The sequence below is a fragment of the Tamandua tetradactyla genome, chromosome 5 (assembly GCF_023851605.1).
Source record: "Tamandua tetradactyla isolate mTamTet1 chromosome 5, mTamTet1.pri, whole genome shotgun sequence".
Taxonomy (NCBI): Eukaryota; Metazoa; Chordata; class Mammalia; order Pilosa; family Myrmecophagidae; genus Tamandua; species Tamandua tetradactyla.
This window is the reverse complement of record NC_135331.1, coordinates 85,075,429-85,099,163: the sequence shown is the minus strand read 5'-3', so window position 1 is coordinate 85,099,163 and position 23,735 is coordinate 85,075,429. Positions and strand designations below refer to the sequence as shown.

Sequence of the window (23,735 nt, the reverse complement as noted above, 5' to 3'; positions counted from 1 at the left end):
TAATATTCCAATCTCTGTAAGCCTCTGGATCCCCTTGTCTACATTATACCAAGGCAGTTCTGGCATTTTGACCTCAGGTAATCTCCATTACCTTTGGATCCATGTTTCAGCCTACCATACAAAGTGTCAATACCCTTTGTGCTGGCCTGAAAGGATTATGTACCCTAGAAAGCCATGTTTTAATTCTAATCCATCTTGTAGAGGCAGCCATTTCTTTTAAATGCTATTCAGTACTGTTTGAAACTTGATTAGATTATCGCCACGAAGATGTAACTCCACCCATTCCATATTGGTCTTGATTAGTTTACTGGAATCCTTAAAAAAAAGGGAGTATTTTGGAGAAATCTTCAGAATGATGAGATTTTGAGAGAGTAGAGCCACAACAGAGTGACAAGGATGACGAGAGCAGCAGAGACACAAGAACTACAGAGTCCAACTACTTTTGGAGATGAAGGAGAATGCCCCTTGGGATGCTTTCTGAAGCAAAAGGCTTGAAGAGGAAGCTAGATGTCACCATGTTTGCCATGTACCTTTCCAATTGAGAAACCTTGAACTTCATCAGCCTTTCTTGAGTGAAAATAACCTCTTGTGCCTTAATTTGGATATTTTTATAGACTTGCTTTAATTGGGACATTTTCTCAGTCTTAGAACTGTAAAATAGCAACTTACTAAATTCCCCCTTTTAAAAGCCATTCCATTTCTGGTATATTGCATTCCAATAGCTAGCAAACTAGAACATCCATTCTAATCCCTTGAGCTACAACATTGAATGCAGAATCTATGCTTAGTGGACCCATATCAATTAATTTAGCTTGTTCCAACTTTATATTCCTTCCACCATTATCCCACACCCTTAGTATCCATTTCTATGTATATTCTCCTAATTTCTATATAGATTGGAAAGTTCATGCAGTTCTTTTGGAGTATAGCATACCTCCTCATGGGTCTCACTTTGTACCTCACCCTTCAGGGCCTGTTGGGACTTTAGTGTAGTTATAGGTTTTTAAGAAAAGAGGGTGGTGGAGGTGGGTCATGAAAATAAATAAAAGTGTCTTTCAAGCCAATTCCTCAGGGCATTCCATTGTTTCATCTAGTGTAACAGGATTAGTTGCTCCAGACAGAGTAGTGAGGGCTATCTCCCCCAGGGGACATGGTTACAGGATTAGCAGAGTTAATCTCACTAGATGGAGGTTAGACTGCAAATTCTTCTGGGCAGACTGAAGGTTGGGAAACTTTCCTCAAGGCAGTCTATTACAGTTCTATCTAGCAAAATCTCATCAGATTCCAGGGAGTCCACCTTCCAGTCACCATCATTATCAAGCTATATATTCCTATCCCCAGTTTCAGGAACCCCCACTTTAACAGCAGACACCCTTCAAGATTGAGATTTTAGTTCACATTGTAAATCTGCTACTCATGCAAAAAGGCTCTGCATCTGTTTTTCAGAGATCTCAAGCCTGCAACCACAGGAAATAAGTTTTTTTCCAGGGCACACATGGAAACTTTTACATCATTCATATGGTAGTGAAGTGCAAATTTGAAACCTTCAGCTCATCCTTTCCCTCATCACTATATCCAGTATATCTAACAATAACCAGCCAATATCATCATACCTCTGAATTCCACAAAACTCCATAAAGGTGTCAAAAACACTCACACCCACAGCCTTGCCTCATATAACCATACAATTAGCAGAAACTAATGGTGACATTTTGAGTTTCTCCTTTGCCACCTGACACCAGGGACTGTCAGTGCCATCTTGTTTATTGAAAACAGAGCAATTAGCGCCTCTGAGTCTAGTCAGAGTAGAAAATCAATTTTAGAAACCCATTTTTAATAGTCTAGTCAGAGTAGAAAATCAATTTTAAAAACCCATCTAAGATTCAAGAATCACTCCCGATATCAAGCTCTGTTAGTCAGGGTTCTCTGGAGGAACAGAACCTATAGGAGATATCCCAACTATGAGAATGATAAAGTGTCTCATGCAACCGTGGGGCTGGAAGAGCCCAAAATCAGCAAGGCAGGCTGTGAAGCTGGCAGCTCCAATGAAAGATCTGGATGAACTCTACAGGTGAGGCTCACTGTCTGAAGAAGCAGTGAAAGAGTCTCTCTTCTTTATTAAAAGCCTTTGGCTGATTGGATTAGCTTGATGTGGGAGACATGCCTTAGTTGATTGCAGATGTAAGCAGCCACAGATACAATCAACTAACTGATGATTTAATACACCAGTCTTTCAGTTTTTTAACCAGCCATGAAATATCCTTGCAGCAATGGTCAGGCCAGTGCTTGCCTGACCAGACAACTGGGCATAATCACTTGACCAAGTTGACACCAGAACCTAACCATCACACATTTGTAAACCCAGCTCAGGTTTTTTCCACTTATGTCAGATGGCCATGGGAACTCCTCATAGCATCATAGGAAAGAGCTGAAAAAGGCAAAGGTGCAACAGTAATAAGTGAAATAGGGGTCTGAGTCATTTGTTATGTAACTAACTCATGCACTTGGGACATATGTACTTTAGTCTAGGGGTGAGCAAAATTTTTCTATAGTGGTCCAAATGGTAAGTAATTTCAACTTTGTGGGCCCTATCTGTGTTCCAGTACAAATTTACAAAAGCAGTCAGTGGGTTGAATTTTGGCTGTGGTCTGTAGTTTGTTGACCTCTACTCTAGCCCAATCCTGGATGTATCACTTCCATCTTACAGTGGACTGCTGCTAGAGTTTGAGAGTAACCAGCTCATGAAGGGCATTTATAGCTACAAAGTCCCTTGATATTCCATGGTTAGATATTCTGTTTCTACCAGGATCCAAGAGTGTGCCAGAAGCTGTTGTTTGAATGCTGTATAGTTCTCTGTTGTACATGTCTTGACCTTGTTTCTCCAGATGCCTATGTCTCTATATTACAATTTTCCTCTTGAAAATTGTCAGACACCAGACTCCACATGGATACACTTCATCATTGGCTGTTAGAGAAATGCAAATCAAAGCCAAAATGACATGCCATTTCACATCCATTAGAATGACTATTGTTAAAAAATAGGAAACTTTGTACATTGTTTATGGAATGTAATATCGTGCAGCCATTGTTGACAACAATTTTGAAGTTCATCAGAAAGTTAGATTGAGAAATTCCATATGTCCTAGCAATCCCACTTCTTGGCATACACACCCTAAAGAACTGAAAGCAGGGACTTGAACAGATACTTGTACACCAATGTTCATAATAATATTATTCACAGTTGTGAAAAGGTAGAAGCAACCAAAATGTCCATCACTAGATGAACGGATAAATAAAATGCATTATATACATAAATGGAATATTACTCAGCCATAAATAGGAAGTAAGGTTGAATACATGTCACTACAGGGATGATACTAGAAGACATGAAGACATCATGTTGAGTGAAGTAAGTCAGACACAAAAGGACATGTATTGCATGTTTCCACTTACATGAAATAGCTAGCATATGCACACTCATAGAGCCAGAAAAAATACAGTTTATCAGGGGCAGGAAGAATAGGGAATTATTGCACTATGGGTATAGGGCTCATATTGGGGGTGATGAAAATGTTCTGGTGGGGGATGATGTTGAGGGCAGTGTAGTATTGTGAATGTGATTAATCCCACTGAATGGTATGCTTGGTAGTGGTTGAAATGGGAAAGTTTACATTGTATATATGTTTCCAAAATTTAAAAAGAGAGAGAGAAACAATGACAATTAAATGCATCAAGTGATCCTGGATGGGATCTAATAATGGAGGAAAAAAGGCTCAAAAGGACATTATTATTGTAATATAAACTGTAAGCTTTATAACAATGTTAAATCTCTTCAGCTTGTTAACTGCACTTAAGGTGGTTACATAAGTGAATACCTTTGCTTTTAGCAAATTTACATGGAAGTATATGTGTACAAAATGATCTTCTTTTCCTGGGCATGCATGTGATCCTAGAAATTTCCCCATTTACACAGATACAAATGTCTCATTCTCCTAGGAAAGGGCGTTGTGTGTTGCACAGCTGTCACTCCAGGTAGCTGTGATTTGACTGGTCTCCTACAGTAAGCTGCCTCCAGGTACAGAGCAAGTTCTGTGCCTTGGCTCTGATTTAATCTAGACTGTTCCTAGTCAGATTGCTCTTTACGAAGCCAGTGAGGGAATGGGGAGGGGCCACCAAGGGTACCGGGAGATATCACGGTTTTGTTTTAGTTTTTTGTATTCGTGGGGGTCACATTTCATTTGATTACAGGTGAATATACCATTATTGCAGCATCTTTTGTTGTTTTCTTTCTTTCTTTTTTTTGGAGTGCCTGGCAGGGAATCAAACCCAGGTCTACTGCATGGCACATGAGAATTCTACCACTGAACTACCTATGCACACCCCCATAACACTTTTTTTTTTACTGTGAAAAGTAACATATACACACAAAAAAAGCAATAAATTGCCAAGTACATTTTAATAAGTAATTACATAACATTTTAAAGTTTGGTACGGGTTACAGTTCCAAGATTTTTCATTTTTTCTTCTAGCTGCTTCAAGACACTGGAGACCAAAAGAAATATCAATATAATTATTCAGCAGCCATACTCATTTGTTAAATCCTGTCCTCTCTGTTAAACTCCTCCTTCTCTCTTTTTTTCTTTTTTGTGATAAGTAACATATAAACAAAAAAGCAATAAATTTCAAAGTACATTGTAACTATTAGTTGTAGAACAGACTTCAGAGTTTGGTATGGGTTATAGTTTCACAATTTCAGGTCTTAACATTGAGCTGCGCTCAGGTACTGGAGACTGAAAGAAATATCAATATACTGATTCAGCACTCATATTCATTTGTTAAAGCCAAACTTCTCTGTATAACTCCACCATCACCTTTGATCTTTCTCTCACTCTTTAGGGGTATTTGGGCTATGGTTATTCTAACTTTTTCATTTTGGAAGGGGCTGTCAATAATATGGGATAGGGGATGGAACTAGTTGATATTCTAGAAAGGCTGGCCCCTCTGCATTTCAAGACTTATCTGGTCCAGGGACCCATACGGAGAGTGTAGGTTTCTGGAACCTAGTGCATGGAACTTTTGTAGAATCTTATATATTGCCCTAGGTGTTCTTTAGGATTGGTTGGAATGATTTTGGTTGGGGTTTAGCAAGTTATGATAGGTAGCAATGTCTAACTGAAGTTTGCATAAACCAACCTCTAGAGTTTGCTTGACTCTATTTGAACCCTCTCAGGCACTGATGCCTTATTTGTTACAATTCTTTCCCCCCTTTTGGTCAGGAAGGCATTGTCAATCTCACAGTACCAGGGCCAGGCTCATCCCTGGGAGTGATATCCCCTTTTGCCAAGGAGACTTTCACTCCTGGATGTCATGTCCCATGTAATGAGGGGACTAATGATTTCATTTGTGTTGAGCTGAGAGAGAGGCTTCATCTGAGCAACAAAAGAGGTCCTCTGGAAGTAATTCTTAGGCATAACTATAGGTAGGCTAAGTTTCTCCATTACATAAATAAGTTCACAAGAGCAAGCCTCAAGATCAAGGGCTTGGCTTATTGACTTGGCGAGCCCTAAAGTTTGAGACTATATCAGGGGTTTCCCTGGTGGTAAAGTTTAATAGTTCCATATTTTTTCTCCTACCCCTCAAGGGACTTTTCCAATACTTTTTAATTATCTGCTTCACATACTCTGGGATGTATTCTGGCATTACATTAAGCAATGCAGAATTACAAGTCCTCATTCCCATTCTGGGCTTTCTGTATTTGGGTTGTTTGAATCATCTTTCCAGATGGGTTGAGTTAGATGATGTGTTACAGAAAATTTAGGTTCTTGGCAAAATAAACCTCTCTTCCTCTGGTCTCATAGAGTAGGTGAAGTTCTAAACTATAGACAGTGTCTTCCCTATTCCTGTATTCTGATTTACCTTAGTCTGAATGTGAGTAGCTTCATTCTTATCTCTAATTGAAGCCTGATATATTTTTCAATTTCTTTAACAGTTGTGGTATGTGGCAATGCTGACTCTCAGACCTGCAGAACTCCTACTCTGAGGCTTAGGTAGCACACAGGAACCCAAAGTTTCAGGGAAATGCCAGGTTATCCATATACGGCACAGCCTCTCAAATATATAAATAACAGTTACCACTCCAGACTAAATGGGACTGCTATAAGAGCTTGCAATCTAGGTATCAATTTTCTTATAAACATTTTCTAAATAAGAGTATACAATATTTGCTCTTTTTGTTTCTGGCTTATTTTGCATCATATAATGTCCCACAGGTTCATTCACAGTGTTGCAGGCCTCACAACTTCATTCTTTTCTGTAGCAGCACAATATTTGATCCTATGTATACACCACAGTTCACCATCCTACACAGTTCGTAGTTCTCAGTTTCAGCATACCCTTTGGCCACTTCTACCCATTGGACATCATGTATAATGTCCAAAGTCAACAATCCATCAACACTTTCAATTTTAGACAATTTTCATTGCTCCTAAGAGAAAAATAACCAATAAACACACCCTTGCCAAACAAAAAATCCAAACTTTGCTTTAACTTTTGTCCCCCCACCCCAAATTATTTCCCCCTGGTATTGCTGTGGTACTATTGATGTTTTTCTGTTAAAGATAGCCCATAGCATGCAGTAGCAGTTTTCCCCCATTCCCTAATATTATAAACTCTTTGTACAAGGTTCATACCTTTGAAGTAGTTCATGCAACAACTTATTTATATTAGTGTGTTAACTGGTGGGATACATGGCTCTATACAACCTATTTCAATTATGGCAATATTACTTATAGACCCACTAATGAAATGCCTTTATTTCTATCAATTCCCTTACGTTTAAGTTAAACTTCATTAGTTAACTGTTCACCCATCTCTAGCTTTCATGTAATCTTTAGGTGTTCTATATTCTGTATTATAAGTCTCTGACTTTACCTTTACCATGGTCATAAAAGTGAAATCATATAGTATCTATCTTTTTGTGTCTGGGTTATTTCACTGAACATATGTCCTCAAAGTTGATCCATCTTGCCATGTGCTTCAGGATGTTATTTAGTCTTTTAGAATTTTGTGTGCATAGTATTCTATCATATGCCACATTTTTTTAATCCACTCATCTCTTGATGGGCACTTGGATTGTTTCCATCTATTGGCAAATATGATTAATGCTGTATGAACATAGGTTGCAAATATCCATTTATGTCACTGCTTTCAGGTCTTCTGGGTATATAGTGAGTAGTGGCATTGCCAGATCATAGGGCAACTTGATATTTAGTTTTCTAAGGAACCACCAGACTGTCTTCATACCATTATACATTTCCACCAGCAGTGTATGTGTACAAATTTCTCCAATTCTCTCCAATGTTTGTAGCTTCCTGTTTGTTTAAGAGCAGCCATCCTTATAGGTATAATGTCGTATGGTATCTCATTGTAGTATTGATCTGCATTATAGCTAACGAAAATGAGCATCTCTTCATGTACTTTTTAGCCAACTGTACTTGGTCATCAGAAAAATGCCTATTCATATCTTTAGCCCATTTTATAATTGAGTTGTTTGTTCTTTTGCTCATGAGTTGCATGATTTCTTTATCTATATAGGATATCAAACCTTTATCTGACATGTGATTTCCAAATATTTTCTCCCATTGAGTTGGCTGCCTCTTCATCTTTTTGTCAAAGTTTTTTGGGGCATGAAAGCATTTGATTTTGAGGAGTTCCCATTGATTTTTTCTTTCATTGCTTGCGCTTTGGATATAGAGTTTAGGAAACTACCTCCTATTACTAGGTCTTGAAGATATTTCCCTAAATTTTTTCCTAGAAGTTTTATGGTACTGGTTCTTATATTTAGGCCTTTGATCCACATTGAGTTAATTTTTGTATAGGGTGTAAGGTAAGGGTCCTCTTTCATTCTTTTGCCTATTGAAATCCAGTTCTCCCATGCCCATTTATTGAAAAGACAATTTTGTCCCAGTTCAGTGTATTTGGGAATCTTGTTCAATATCAGTTGACCATAGATTTAGTGGTCTATTTCCACGTCCTTGAGTCAATTACATTGGTCAATGCTGCTCTCTTTGTGCCAGTACCATGCTGTTTGACCATTGTGGCTTTATAATAAGTTTTGAAATCAGGAAGTATCAATCCTCTCACTTCATTATTCTTTTAAAGGATATTTTTAGCTGTTTGAGGCCTCTTTCCCTTCCAGATGAATTTGGTAACTAGCTTTTCCATGTCTTCAAAGTAGGTTGTTGGAATTTTGATTGGTATTGCATTGAATCTGTAGATCAATTTGGATAGAATTGACATCTGATCTACATTTAACCTTCCTACTCATGAGCAGGGAATGTCTTTCCTCCTATTTAGATCTTCTTAGATTTCTTTTAGCTATGTTATATAGTTTTATGTGTACAGGTCCTTTACATTCCTAGTTAAATTTGTTCCTAGATACCTGATTCTTTTGGTCATTATTTTGAATAGATTTTTTTTCCTTAATTGACTCCTCATATCATTGCTTGTGTAGAGAAACATTACTGATTTTTGCCCATTAATCTTATCCCATCATTTTGCTGAATTTGTTTAGTAGCTCAAGAAGCTTGATCATAAATTTCTCAGGATTTTCCTAGTATCATGTCATCTGCAAATAAGGAATGTTTAACTTCTTTTATTTATTTTTATTGCCCGATTACTCTAGCTAGAGCTTCTAGTACAATGTTGAATAATAGTGGTGACAGAGGGCATCCTTCTCTTGCTCTTGATCTTAGGGGGAATACTTTCAGTCTCTCACCATTAAGTATGATGCTGGCTATGGGTTTTTCATATTGAGGATGTTCTGGCCTTTATCATATTGAGGATGTTACCTTTGATTCCTATCTTTTGAAGTGTTTTTTTTAATCAAAAAAGGATATTGAATTTTGTCAAATGCTTTTTTAGCATCAATCGATATGATCATGTGATTTTTCCTTTTTGATGTATTAATATAATGGATTATATTGATTTTCTTATATTGAACCATCCTTGCATTCCTGATATTAATCCCACTTGGTCGTGGTGTATAACTTTCTAATGTGCCATTGGATTCAGTCTGCTAGTATTTTGTTGGAATTTTTGCATCTATGTTCACTAGGGAGATTGATCTGTAGTTTATCTTTCTTATACCTTTATGTCTTTACCTGGTTTTGGTATTAGAGTGATGTGAGCTTCATAAAATGAGTTAATGCTCCTTCTCCTCAATATTTGAGAAGAGTTTGAGCAGAATTGGTGTTAGTTCTTTTTGGAATGTTTGCATCCTCTTGCTCTTTTTCTTCATAAGCCTAACTAAGGATCCATTGATTTTATTGATTTTCTCAAAGAACCAACTTTTGGATTTATTAGTTCTTTCCATTGTTCTTCAATTCATTTAATTCAGCTTTAATCTTTGCTGTTTCTCTTCTTTTATTTGCTTTGGGGTTAGTTTGGTGTTCTTTCTTTGTTTCCTCCAAGAGAGCAGTTAAGTCTTTGATTTTTGTTCGTTCTTCTTTTTTAGTATAGGCATTTAGGGCAATAAGTTTCCCTGTCAGCACTCCCTTTGCTGCATCCCATAAATTCTGATATGTCATATTCTCATTTTCATCTGTCTCCAGATAGATATTGATTGATTTGACCCACTAATTGCTTAAGAGTGCATTATTTAATTTACATACATTTGTGAAAATTCTGGTTCTTTGGTGGTTATTCACTTCAAGTTTCATTCCATTGTGATCAGAGAAAGTGCTTTGAATAATTTCAGTATTTTTAAATTTATAAAAACCTGTTTTGTGCCCCAGCATATGACCTATCCTGGAGAACATTCCATGAGCACTAGAGAAGAATGTATGTCCTGGTTTTGGGGGTGTAATGACCTATATATGTCTGTTAGGTTTAATTCATTTTTCAAATTAAGTTCTCATTTATTTGTTGATTCTCTGCCTGGCTGTTCCATGTATAGAGGAGAGTGGTGTATTGAAGTCTTACACTATTAATGTTGAAACATCTATCATTCCCTTCAATTCTGACAATGTTTGCCTCATGTACTTTGGGGCTTCTTGATTGGAAGCATAAACATTTATGATTATTATTTCTCATTGGTGAATTATCCATTTTATTAATATGTAGTGTCTTTTGTCTCTTATGATGTCTTTACATTTAAATTATATTTTGTCTGATATTAGTATAGCTACTCCTGCTTTCTTTTGGTTATAACTTGCATGGAACATCTTTTTCAATCCTTTCACTTTCAATTTATTTGTATTCTTGGGTCTAAGATGAGTCTCTTGCAATCAGCATTAGCTGGATCATGTTTTGTAATCCATTCTGCCAATCTGTATCTTTTAATTGGTAGGTTTAGTCTGTTAATATTCAAAGTTATCACTATAAAGGCATTTCTTGAATCTACCATCTTATCCTTTGGATTTTATTTGCCAGATCTATATATTCTTTTCCTTCTTTTCTTTTTATCTTTTAATCTACCCTTACTGGTACTCTTCAAGTCTCTGCCCTCCTTAAGGCCTCCCTCTCCTGATGTTTTAAAAGCTGCCAGAATGCAATATACAGAAATGGAACAGCTTTTAAAAAGAGAATTTATTAAGTTGCGAGTTTATAGTCATAAGGTTATGAAAATGTCCAAATTAAGGCACTAACAAGAGGTTACCTTAACTCCAAATAAAGGGCCAAGGACGTTTGTTTTGGTCTTTCTCTCTCAGCTGGGGAGGAATATGGGGAAATCTGATAGCTTTCTCTCCCAGCTTCTTGTTTCATGAAGCTCCACTAGGGGTGTTTCCCTTCTGTATCTCCAAAGATCTCTGGCTGTGTGGGCTCTGTTGGTTCTGTGCTTTTTCCAAAATGCTTCCCTCTTAAACTGCTTCAGTAAGCAACCCCACCTGAATGGGTGGAGACACATCTCCATGGAAACTATCTAATCAAACATTCCCACCTACAATAGGGTGGTTCACATGTCCCTGGAAAAAAATAAAAAAGATCCCACCCAACAATAGTGAATGGGGATTAAAGAACTTGGCTTTTCTTGGGTAAACAACAAATTCAAACCAGCATGCCTATTTTTTTTTTCAGCTGACAGAACTCCCTTTAGTGTATCTTGTAGGGCTGGTCTCTTGCTGACTAATTCTCTCAGTATTTGTTTGTCTGTGAAAATTGTAATTTCTCCCTTATTTTTTTAATTTTTTTTACATGGACAGGCACCGGGAATCAAACCCGGGTCCTCTGGCATGGCAGGCAAGCATTCTTGCCTGCTGAGCCACTGTGGCCCGCCCTCTCCCTTATTTTGAAGGACAATATGGCTGGGTACAGTATTCTTGGCTGGAAATCTTTCTCTTTCAGGATCTTAAATATATCATAGCATTACCTTCTTGCCTCCATGGTGCCTGTTAAGTAGTCCAAAGTCAGTCTTGTGCAGTTTCCCTTGTATGTAGTAGATTGCTTTTCTTTTCTTAGCACTTTTGGGATTTTGTGCTTCTCTTCTACATTTGACAGTCTGATTATTATGTGTCTTGGAGTGGGTCTTTTTGGGGTTTATTATATTTGAGGTCCATTGGGCTTCTTTGATTTGCTGTGGGAAACAGACCTTTTTACCTTCAGGCTAAACCTTGAGGTGGTGACCGGGAATACTGGGTCATGTAGCTCTTACAGAACACCGCAGACAGCTCATCTCCTACAAGGAAGCTTGGAAGGGTAAAAGGGCCAGGGGCTAGAATGTGCTATTCTATGAATAGATTTCACAGCTAAACAACTTAGGTTAAAAGGTTTTGCATTTTCTTGTATTTTACATATTGGCATAATTGTAATTAACTTTAAAGATTAACTTGGTGTTACTTCCTCCTGCCTTTTGAAATAACCACTAATGAATAGCTGGAGCAAAATTAGCAAAGGGCTCTTGGTTCTAGAAGTTCAAGAGTCCCTGCTCCCATTTTCAGAAATCTGTCTGTCTTAATTCTCACGTTGCCCTGTCGGCAACAATTTGCATATTTATATATCTTTTTAAATTGGTTGGAATGTTTCCCCCTCCATTATCTCCTCAACTAATCTTCCTATCCCTTTACTCTTCTCTTCTCCTTCTGGGACATTGATGACTCTTATTTTTGTGTGCTTCATTTTGTCCATCATTTCCTTGAGACACAATTCAAAATTTTCTGTCTTTTTTGCCATTTGTTTTTTTGTGCATTCAAAATCAATTGTTCTGCCCTCTAATTCACTTATTCTTTCAAAGAGAATTACTAAAAAATGCACTAACTCAGAAACACTTCGAGATTTCATTAGACTCATATAGTCACAAAATTCAAAATATCAAACAAAAATAGCTCATGTACTTAACCACTTTTAATAAAGAACTTTAAAAAAGGAAATATGTAGAGCATCCCATGCAACTTGGAAGTCATTTAGGCAAGCAAATATTTAACAATATACAAAAGGACAGCATTAAAAACTAGAAATATCCAAATTTAAGGGAAATGTCTTTTCAAGTCCTGATATGTATTTGTATATGAAAAAAATACAGAAATATTTTAACTTAAAAATAAAACAGGTCTGTTATCCTTTCCTCAAATGGAATCTCCTGTCTAGCTTTCACTTAATGACTGCATAAATTTCATACTACAGTACTTCATTTACACCAAATCAGTGTTAGTTTAATATACTGGCTTAATGTGAAGCCCTCTAGATCCCATTTCACATATCCTCTCTATCACCTGATATTCCTTTACATGTTTGCACTGTGTTACAAGTAACTGAGATTGAGAATTTCAGGTCTTCAAAGGTATATACACAACTGTTTTTTTATATATATATATGCTGTATGGTGGGGTCACATTTCATTATTGTTCTATGTGAATATCCTGTTATTGCAGCACTATTTGTTGAATTTTTTGTTCATCTGTTTGTTTGTTTTTGGAGAAACGCATGGACTGAGAATTGACCCTGGGTCTCCCACATGTCAGGTAAGAATTCTATCACTGAACTATCCTTGCACTTCCTATACAATTCTGTTTTATTGCATGGTTCACAATATATAGTGTGGTAATAAGATTCAGTTGTCAACTTGGCCAGGTGAAGGTGCCTAGTTATATTGCTGAGGACTTGAGCCAATGGCATGTGAACCTCATCTGTTGCTGATTACATCTGCAGTCGGCTAGGAGACATACATGCTGTAATGAATGATGTTTGACTTAACTGGCTGGTGCTTAAATGAGAGGCTCAACATAGGACAGTCCAAGCAGCTCAATATACCTCATCTTAGCACTCGCAGCTCAGCCCAGGCCTTTGGAGATGCAGAAAGAAATCACCTCAGGGAAAGTTTTTGGAACCCAGAGGCCTGGAGAGAAGGCCAGTAGAGATTATCCTGTGCCTTCCCACATAAGAAAGAACCTCAGTTGAAAGTTAGCTGAAGAACTAACGAAATAAATCTTTTCTTTCCTCTGAAGAACTAATGAAATAAATCCCCTTTTATTAAAAGCCAATCTGTCTCTGGTGTGTTGCATTCTGGCAGCTAGCAAACTAGAACATATAGCATGTGATTATATACAGTCCTATAAGTTGAATATTGACTATTGAGGCAAAACACCAACTTTGTCCCACCTACAAATGAGACAAATAAGACAAATTTTTCACCATATAAAGGTTGTGCTTAATTTGTGGTGCAGTCCTGAGGGCTTATACCATCTCAAATTGTGTTAAATACAGAATCCATACATATTTTTGGTAGCATGAGACACAAAGTATAGGAAGTAAAACCCAAAATGTCCTGTGCTCATGAGGCATCTGTGCCACATACGTACCAGAAAGGCCATGTTTAAAGCTTTTCGATGAAGTTATTCAATTAAGTTTGCCTTTTCAAAATTATTACATTAGTTTATACTGAAGGTAAAAGCAATTGCTAGAATATCTTAGTTATTTATAACACATTGTATTTTAAAGTTCAGACAAAGCATTTAGCTACTGTAAGTTCTGTTCAGTCTTTTGTCAAATTTAAGCAGTCTACAGGATACACAAAACCATTTCTGGTAATGTATTTGCAGTAAGATTTTTAAAGATGCAAAAGGTAAAAATGAAATAAAAAGTATAATGAGTCTAAAAAACCCAATACAATATTAATTAAAAAAATATCATATATTTGAGACAGCAGAAACCAAAGCATTCTTCTTAGAATTCTGTTGTATTTCACAAAAGTGCTTCAGAACTTAGATTTCTATAATCTGCATGGAGTGTATAGAAAAAAGGAAGTATTGTAGAGTGATGAAAGTTTTGGTGATGGATGGATGGTGGTGATGGCAGTACAGCACTGTGAATATACTACTACTGAGTTGTACACCAAAAAAAGGCTAAAATGAGAAATTTTGTGTTTTATATGTTATTACAATGAAATTTTAAGTAAAAGGTAATGGCCAACATCAAGGACCAGTGGAGTTCACTCCCAAGGCCAAGCATCACCCTGGGCTAACTCACTGCTTTGTTCTAGGCCACCCAGAATGCCTACACATGCCCAGACACACACAGGTGTGAAGGAGGGAGTGGGGGCATCATAGTGCCTTCCTCATTCATTTCTGAAACTCAACTCCTTTCAAATTCTGACTCTAACAGGCCAAAAGATGCTACTCACATTATTTGGTGTCAAACCTTTGTATACAGAAATCTCTAAATCTGCATCTTGTTTTAAAAAATAAACTGCTGTTTCCAGCACAACACTGTTAAACAGAGCAGCTTTAAAGCTAGTTAGTTTCTTTTCTGCCAGACGAATGCTTGATAACATCTCCTAATCCTTTACAGTTGGAAGATACTGCATTTAGAGGTAAACAGCTTCTTTGGACTATATGTCCATAATTTGAGTAAGCTATTGATTGAGGCCTGATTTTATTTTGGTGGGTATATGTACATATTCACATACAGTTATCTAGAATGATGAAAAACTGGTAATAAGAAATCTAAATTTTCTATCCATGTCAGATGCTAGAAAATAATCCCAACTATATAATATTTATAGAGGTGGATTTAAAAAAAAATGATCATTCTCCAGTATGTTTCACATACTTCATTATTTATCTAACTCTCATTGTCATTTTGCTCCTTTTATCTGGATAAATTCTCTAAAAAATCGATTCATTTGACAAATAAGTTTTGGTCTGTGTTATGGAGTAAGTATGCCATCTGGTTATTTGTAACTCCTAAAATTTAAAATAACTCTTCAAATAAGCTTTATGCTTTCAAACTCTCATTATTTGTGTGTGTGTGTGTGTGTGTGTGTGTGTGTGTGTGTGTGTTTTGGCTCTGGGAATTGAACCCAGGTCTCTGGTATGCAGGTGAGAATTCTGCCACTGAGCTACCATTGCACAACCCCAAACTCTCATTATTTTAATTATACAATTGTAAACTTGGGTTCTCAAAATGTCAAAACCCTAAAAGCATCTTTTTCCAAGAGTAAAATAAAAAGACAGCTAACACTACGGTGTGGAAGCTATTTTTTGTGTTTTTTTTCCCCTTGTAACATCTAGAAACCAGAAAAAGAAAACAAAAACAACACTGAGCTGTTAATTAATTAACTTCTAAAATAAAATTTATGGAAATGTTTTTGTTCTGAGGAACAATCCAAGGTAACAGGATACTACTCAAAACTACTCAAGGAAAAAAAAAAACACCAAAGCCTCTTGGCACCCAGAGAAACATAGCTAACCTGAGTTTGATCTATACACAATATGTGTATGTTCTTAACAGGATTAAGCACCTCTAACAAAATTTAAGTCCCCCACCTTTTGATAATAAAATAAATGAGATTAATATAAGGATAATATAGAAGGGCTTAAGAGCACATTCTGAATGAAATGGGATGGAAACACTAGTGGTCAGTAAGAAGGAGGGGTAAAGTATATGGTATGTGTGCTGGTTTGAAAGGAGGTATGTCCCCTAGAAAAGCCATGTTTTAATCTAAATCCCATTTCATAAAGGCAGCGATATGGTATGTTTGAAACTATAATCAGATAATCTCCCTGGAGATGTGATTTAACCAAGAGTGGTTGTCAAACTGGATTAGGTGAGGACATGTCTCTATCCATTTGGGTGGGTCTTGATAAGTTTCTGGAGACCTATAAAAGAGGAAACATTTTGTAGAATGAAAGAGATTCAGAGAGAGCAGAGAATTCTGCAGCACCATGAAGCAGAGAGTCCACCAGCCAGCGACCTTTAGAGATGAAGAAGGAAAATGCCTCCCAGGGAGCTTCATGAAACAGGAAGAAAGGAGAAGAAGCCAGCAGATGATGCTGTGTTAACCATGTGCCCTTCCAGATGAGAGAGGAACCCTGACCATGTTCACTATGTGCCCTTTCAGATGAAAGAGAAACTCTGACTGTGTTCGCCATGTGCCTTCTCAGCTGAGAGAAACCCTGAACTTCATCAACCTTCTTGAACCAAGGTATCTTTTCCTGGATGCCTTTGATTGGACATTTCTATAGACTTGTTTTAATTGGGACATTTTCTTGGCCTTAAAACTGTAAACTAGCAACTTAATAAGTTTTCCTTTTTAAAAGCCATTCTGTTTCTGGCATATTACATTCTGGCAGCTAGCAAACTAGAACAGAATTTATAAGTTTTTTCTTTTATCTTTTAAATTCTTTTTCTGAAGTGATACAAATGTTCTAAAAAATGATCATCATGATGAATACACAACTATGTGATAATATTGTGAGTCACTGATTAATAAATGTATAATAAAAATAAATAAATTTTGAATTAAAAAAAGAATGAAACAGAAAACTTTCAAACTCAGATTGCAAAATGGGATCTTTCATTAGCTGCTTGATTCTATCATGTCTAAATAGAAACAGTCAGGATAATATCTCAATAAGTGCTTATTTTCAAAACTAATACAAGTTGTTTATCGTAAAAAGCCTATACCTAGAAAGCTGTTTTTCCATGTTGTAACATGTATGTGCTCAAGTTTAATGAAGATTATCCTCTGTAACTCCTCTGAAGAGCAGAGAAGCAAGAAATTGAGTTAGGATGTTATCTTGGAGGTTATCCTTATGTGTTATATAGGTATTCCTTTTTAATTTATAGTGTATTTGAGTTGTTAGAGGAAAGTACCTGAAACTGTAGAGCTGTGTTCCGGTAGCCATGTGTGCTGGTTTGAAAAGGTTTATGTACCCTAGAAAAGCCATATTTTAATCCTAATCAGCCTTGTAGAAGCAACAGTTTCTTCTAATCCCTGTTCAGTACTGTTTGACACTTTAATTAGATCATCTCCCTGGAGATGTGACTCAATCAAGAATGGTTGTTAAGCTGGATTATGTGGAGACATGCATCCACACATTCTAGGTGGGTCTTGATTACTTTACTGGAATTCTATAAAAGAGGAAACATTTTGGAGAAAGAAGGAGATGCAGAGAGAGCAGAGAATGACAGAGCTACAAAAAAGTCACAACAGAATACTACAGAACCATGAAGCAGAGTCCAGCAGCTTTTGGAGATGAAGAAGGAAAATGCCTCCTGGTAAGATGGAGAGAAAGCTAGCAGATGATGCTGTGTTCACCATATGCCTTTCCACTTGAGAGAGAAACCCTGAACTTCATCAGCCTTCTTGTATCAAGGTATCTTTCCCTGGATGCCTCACATTGGGCATTTCTATAGACTTGCTTTAATTGGGACATTTCCATGGCCTAAAATTGTTAACTTGAAACTTATTAAATTTCCCTTTTTAAAAGCCATTCCATTTCTGGTATATTGCATTTTAGCAGCTAGCAAACTAGAACACCATGTTTCTTGAAGATGATTTTATAATGATATGGCTTTTACAATGTGACTGTGTGATCGTCAAAACCTTATGTCTGATGCTTCTTTTATCTACGGTATGGACAGATTTGTAAAAAAATATGAATAAAAGTAAACAAATAATAGGGGGAATAAAGGTTAAAATAAATCGAGTACATTGAAATACTAATGGTCAATGAGAGGGAGGGGTAAGGGGTTTGGTATGTGTGAGTTTCTTCTTTTATCTTTTTTGTTTCTTTTGCTGGAGTGATACAAAGATTCAAAAAAATGATCATGGTGATGAATACACAACTATGTGATAATATTGTGAGCCACTGATTGTACACCATGTATGGAATGTTTGTATGTCAAAAATATTTGTATATTTATTACATTTTCACAATAAAAATATTTTTAAAAGATTAAAGGATTGAGAACCAAAGGTGAAAAAAGAAATGGAGCAACAAAAGTAAGCCTAAGAAGTCATAGGACTCTAAAAGCCTTTTCTCTGGCTTCTCATGCCACTTATATTTCAGTACAGAGGATAGAATGTTTTGGGAAAAAGAATCATCTTGACTAGTGGGTTTCTTGTCAAAGTCCATCAGACAGACAATTATTGGACCATTAGTCTAAAGCTCTTGGTAATGATTAAAAAATGAAAAAACTAATTTTCCTATTAAAACCTTTTATGTTGGAGATGGTTCTCTGAAGGCTCAAGTGGTTGGCTGTTGGCCAAGGGCATGAGCATTGGAACACCATGCTCAGCTGATGTGGAAAACTGCTGAAGCAAATGTTCTCAAGGACACTGACTCAAGAGCCTGAAGAGACCTGAATAGAGAGCATTCTGATATTCTGATAAGAAGTAAACAGTTTCTGGGACAGGAACTGGGCACCAAACTTTGTAGCTTTGCAGGCATGACAGATATTTAAAAATAATCTTGATTTGATTATACTCCCCAAAGCAGTTCCTGTGTAAGAGCACAATAAATATGTGGACATCAGTTTATTTGGGGCTCTTGCTCCTGATGAGCTTGAGTCCCCTGACCCCACTTAACTATCTTCTTTTATCTATTGTTTCTTAATCTTGCACAGTGCCCCTTCTTCTACCCTGTTCTCCAGGGAAACCCTGTCACTTTTATTTTGTTGTTCTTGGTATTTAAAGAATCAGTTCTGACCATAGTTCACTGTACCCTGGACTTAAGATACTAACCAGTATGTACTAATTAGAAACTAGGCAGAACTGCATTCTTCTTAGGTCTATTTGGTTGACTAATGACACTTAATTAATGATTCTTTCATATAACTTTATCATGAACTCATAAGTCACATTGATTATATACCAAGATATAAAGGACAAGTGGTAATTCAGATGGGCACCTCTGAAAAGGTTGATCAGTTTTCCTATCCTGTTCTAGCCAAATTTTTTGGAAAACCTTGGGAAAAGACTGAAATTCCCTGCCAATGTGAGACTGTATACAACATTAAGTGGAAAAAACAAGATCCCAAAAAAGCACCAAATAGCCCTCCACAAATAAAATCACAGATTAAGTGAGCATTGTGAGTTATTGCAGTGGGCAAATACTCCTTAATGGGATCTCAAAGGCAAAAAAAAGGACACTGCTGAATCCATTATGGAAAAGAATGGGCACAAAATCTTGATAATACTCTACAATTCCATGGAATTTCAGTGACCTGAAAGCTTGGTAAGTGTTTGTAAATGCCATGATGCTTGTGGTCTTGAAGCAATATTTGAACTCTTTCAAATGGAATGAAAATTGCTTCTGTTGTCCCTGCAAGTACTGCTGCCACACTCTAAGTTAAAACTCTGGGGGTGCTGACATGGTTATGGAGAAGGAAAGTAAAATCCTCAGACCAAACATAGGGGCCAGTGTTGTTGTCTTCTGCTTAATGCGGGAAAGATTCTGTGATACGAGTTTCAAAATCTATCCCTCCTCAACTGAAGTATTGCATTCCAGTTTTGATTCCATATAGCTGTTGCCAAAAGAGGACCTTCTAAATATGAAAAGTGATGGCCATATTGTTGAAAACTGTACAGCAGCCACACAAGTAGTGCTTTATTTCACACACATTTGTAATACGGGGTGATATATCTTGTTTGAAGATGTTATGACTGGTGGCTTCTGAATCCATAATGTTGCTTAAGAAATTTCTTCTTCATGAAGGATTTTTTAACCTTTTATACCATCTGGGCCTGGCAGTAGCTTTTTGATATCTCTCCCAATTTCATCCACTGTTAAAGGTTTTTAGGTTCTCTCTTCTGGAGACAATTGTAGTAACTGAATTTTCCATTGTTGCAGACATCCCAATCCATGCTGAGTAGCTGCCTGCCTGCAGGTCAGAGAGAGGGTGAGGCCATGAACCAGCACCTGTACAGGCCTCTAATATATTTTTGATTTGGTCTACAGCATCCTTAATCTCTGTTATATCTGCTATTTTTCTATTTATTCTTTCAAATTCTTCTTTATGCTTTTCTAGTGTCTTCTTGATCTCCTTTATATCATTAGCTTGAATTTTTTTTCAGTAGAGTTGTCTGAACATCTTTGATTAGTTGTTCCAAAGTCTGTGTCTCCTCTGGTGTTTTAATTTGGTCATTAGGATGGCTATAACTGTTTGCATCTTCATATGCTTTATGATTTTCTGTTGTCTTTGAGGCATGTAATTATCTCAAAAGGTTCTTTTGCAAGTTGAATTCCTTTGGTAGTCTGAAGTTTTCTGTTTCCATGATATGGCAAGACATGGGACATGGGACAGGATACAGTGGCATGGTAGTTGGTTGCAGTACAGGGCTAGGTGTGGGGTGGGGGTGCTATGGTGGTGCCCAGGAGCATGGAGTACAGGGTATGGAGTTGTGGTGGTGGTGGGGGGTGGCCTGGGGGCTGTGGGGACATGGCTTGGAGCATAGGGGCAGGGCATGATGTGGGGGACATGGAAGCAGGGTGTGATGGGAGGCAGATCAGGGGGGCTATGTGGATGCACAGGGGTGGGTGTGCAGGCAGGGTGTGGGTGCACATTTGGAGCATGGGGGTTGTGGGTATTGGGGCACTGATATCGGGGTACAGGGACTATGGGACATGGGTGTGCATGTATGCAGGGATCAAGGGTGTGGGTTGGGGATGGTGAGGTATGGGTATAGGGGGCAGGGATGGGTGTGCACATGCATGGGGTGTGGTGGGGGGCTGGGGTGGGAGTGCATGTGTGTGAGGGGTGGGGCATATGGGTACAGGTTACTGCAGGGAGCACAGGGCACAGATGCATGGGTCTTGTGGGGAGTGGGGGAGCATGGAATGGGTGTGCACGTGGTGTAGGGATATGGCACAGATGTGCAATAGAGCACCTGTGGTGGGGTGGGTCGGGGGGCTTCGGTGCACGGGGCATGGGGAGGGGAAGAATGTTGCAATGGGGGTGGGCTTCAGGTGTGTGGGAGGCTGGGGGAGTTCATGGGTCATGGGGGTACATGTACCTGTGCCTGACTTCCTAGCCCCTGATTCCCTGTCTGAGCATTCCTGAGGGCTCAAGGCCTCCATCTGGAGAGAGATGCATTAGGCTCTCTGCCCTAGCTGGATGGTCTCTGGCTCTCTGTGTCTCAATTCTTCAGCTCTTTCAACCAGGGCCTCCCTATGTGGTGTAGAAGACCCTCTCAGGTCACTTGCACCCTGGAATCGTTGTCCTGGTCAATTTTCTATTACTTCTCTAGCTGTTCCTTGGAACATGCATACCACTTTTTATAAGTTGCTGTGCTGGTTTGAAAGGAAGTATGCCCCCTAGAAAATCCATGTTTTAATCAAAATCCCATGTCATAAAGGTAGAATAATCCCTATTCAATACTGTATGTTTGAAACTGTAATGAGATCATCTCCCTGGATGATGTGATTTAGTCAGAGTGGTTGTTAAATTGGATTAGGTGATGACATGTCTCCACCCATTTGGGTGGTTCTTGATTGGTTTACTGGAGTCCTATAAAAGAGGAAACATTTTAGAGAATAAGAGATTCAGAGAGAGCAGCACCACAAAGCAGAGAGTCCACGTGCCAGTGACCTTTGGAGATGAAGAAGGAAAACACCTCCCGGGGAGCTTCATGAAACCAGAAGCCAGGAGAAGAAGCTAGCAGATGACGCCATGTTCGCCATGTGCCCTTCCAGATGAGAGAGAAACCCCGACTGTGTTTGCTGTGTGCCCTTCCACTTGAGAAAGAAACCCTGAACTTCATCGGCCTTCCTGAACCAAGATATCTTTCCCTGGATGCCTTAGATTGGACATTTTTATAGACTTGTTTTAATTGGGACATTTTCTTGGCCTTAGAACTGTAAATTAGCAACTTATTAAATTCCCCTTTTTAAAAGCCACTCTGTTTCTGGTATATTGCATTCTGGCAGCTAGCAAACTAGAACAGTTGCCTTTTTCTTGATTTAGCACTCACCCTGTTACTGAAATCCTTTAACTGTTCTGGAGTTTTGAAAAAGATGTTTTTGCTAGTTCTGTTTGTTGTTCAAAGGCTCTGGGGGGGGGCGGGGGGGGGAGAATAGAAACCCAGATAGTCTCACTCTGCAATCTTAATTGTACCTTTTACTTTTGAGGTGATGTTCTCTCATGCTCCAGACCACTTAATCCTTCAAACATTCATCATTGTGGCAGGCCTGTGAATCCTGGAATAGTTTAAGTACCATCCGTTGTAGTGTAATTGTGTTCATCCATATACATTCCAGTTCTCGCTCATCAGGTTCTAATAAAGTGACATCATCAATATAGTAGACCAATGTGATGTTCTGTGGAATGTCCAAATGCGGTCCATTTTCTTCATTCTATATTATGATACAGAGTAGGATTACTAACACAGCTCTGGGACAAAATAAAAATGTATAGTATCATGTGAAAACAAATAGTTTCTGATGCTATTTTTCATAGATAGCGAAATAACAGCATTAGGCAAATGAATAGTCAAATACCTTGTACTGGAAGCTGCATAAGCTTGCTCTTGAAAGGATACCACACTCAGCACAGCTACTGTAATTGTGGGTACTTCTTGGTTAAGTTTTCAGTAATTACTTATTATTTACCATAATCCATCTAGTTGTTCCAAGAATCAAACTGGTGAATTAAATAGTTATATGATGGGACAGCTATCCTTGCATCTTTCAAGCTTTTGAGGGTGGCACTATTTCATTACTACTGAGATACATTAACACTTTTAATTTTCTTTCTTGATTGAAGTTGGGAGGAAGTTTGAGGTACTTCCACTGGTCCTTTCTTACTACAAAGATTTTACTCCACACGCCAAGGAACCAATGTGAGGGTTCTGCCAACTGCTAAATGTGTCTATTTCAATTACTTATTTGGAAAACAGGGAAATAACCAACAAGTGGATGTGTGGGCACAGGCAACCTACAAAGAAATGAGTGGATCAGTAACAGATCTCCAATTATTTCCTGTTCCCCATATGCCTCTCCTCTAATAAGAGTCCATGATGGTGCTTCAGTTTCCCAGATATCAGTGTCAAATTGGATCCCATATCATTAGACCTGAAAAAAAAAACCTAAGTCTTTCTTTTCTTCAATGTATGGGTACAGAGGTTAACAGCCAAAGGTCCCATTAGGGAAGAACTGGGGAAGTTACTACTGTACTCACTTGCCATGGTATTATAGGGTGCTTCCTCAGAGGACCTGGCCTCTCCTTCAATCAATGAGTTCTGGATCGCAGAATAGGCTCAGGTATGGATACTGGGCAATGGATTGTAACTTTCTATTGGGGTACTAATTTCAACCTTCAGCTCTTTTTATTTTTTTATTTTTAATTTTTTTGCATGGGCAGGCACTGGGAATTGAACCCTGGTCTCTAGCATGGCAGGCAAGAATTCTGCCACTGAGCCACCATCACACCGCCCTTAGCTCATTCATTTTTGATCTATTTTTTTTTATTAATTAAAAAAATTAACTAACACAACATTAGAAATCAATCCATTCTACATT

At 37.9% G+C, this 23,735-nt stretch overlaps 1 pseudogene across 1 annotated transcript in view; it reads right to left on the bottom strand.

Moving 5' to 3' along the window:
- Positions 1-6,517: 6,517 nt before the first annotated feature.
- LOC143684328 (mitochondrial nicotinamide adenine dinucleotide transporter SLC25A51-like) overlaps positions 6,518-23,735 on the bottom strand; it is a 32,909-nt pseudogene continuing 15,691 nt past the window's right edge. The window contains exons 2-3 of the transcript XR_013175989.1: positions 22,333-22,571; positions 6,518-20,100 (exon numbers count right to left, since the gene is read on the bottom strand). The product of XR_013175989.1 is annotated as a mitochondrial nicotinamide adenine dinucleotide transporter SLC25A51-like (transcript). The remainder of the gene's footprint in view (positions 20,101-22,332; positions 22,572-23,735) is intronic.